A 380-nucleotide genomic window follows, 5' to 3' on the forward strand; every position below is an offset into this window, starting at 1 on the left:
GACTCCATCCCTGTTGATGAACTTATAGGATCTCTTCAGTCCTATGAGTCTGACCTACCTAAAGTGAACAAATCCAAATCAATGGCTCTTAAGTCAGTTGATGATGTTGATGGTGGTGGATTTGATGATGAGCTTTCTGCTATAGAGATTGCCTATCTTGCCAAAAATTTTAAAAACTTTCTTAAAATTACCAATAGAAAGGCAAGAGGTACATACACTGCTGAACCTAGAAATTTTAGGAAGAATGATCCCACTAAGGTTAATAATCTTGAAAAACCAAAAGAAAAAGTTGGTCAGTCTTCAAATAATTCTTTGGGTCCTCAGTGTTTTGGTTGTCAAGGGTATGGTCATGTGAAATCTGAATGTCCTACATTCTTAAG

Source organism: Quercus suber, unplaced genomic scaffold (assembly GCF_002906115.3).
Source record: "Quercus suber isolate HL8 unplaced genomic scaffold, Cork oak 2.0 scaffold_636, whole genome shotgun sequence".
NCBI lineage: Eukaryota > Viridiplantae > Streptophyta > Magnoliopsida > Fagales > Fagaceae > Quercus > Quercus suber.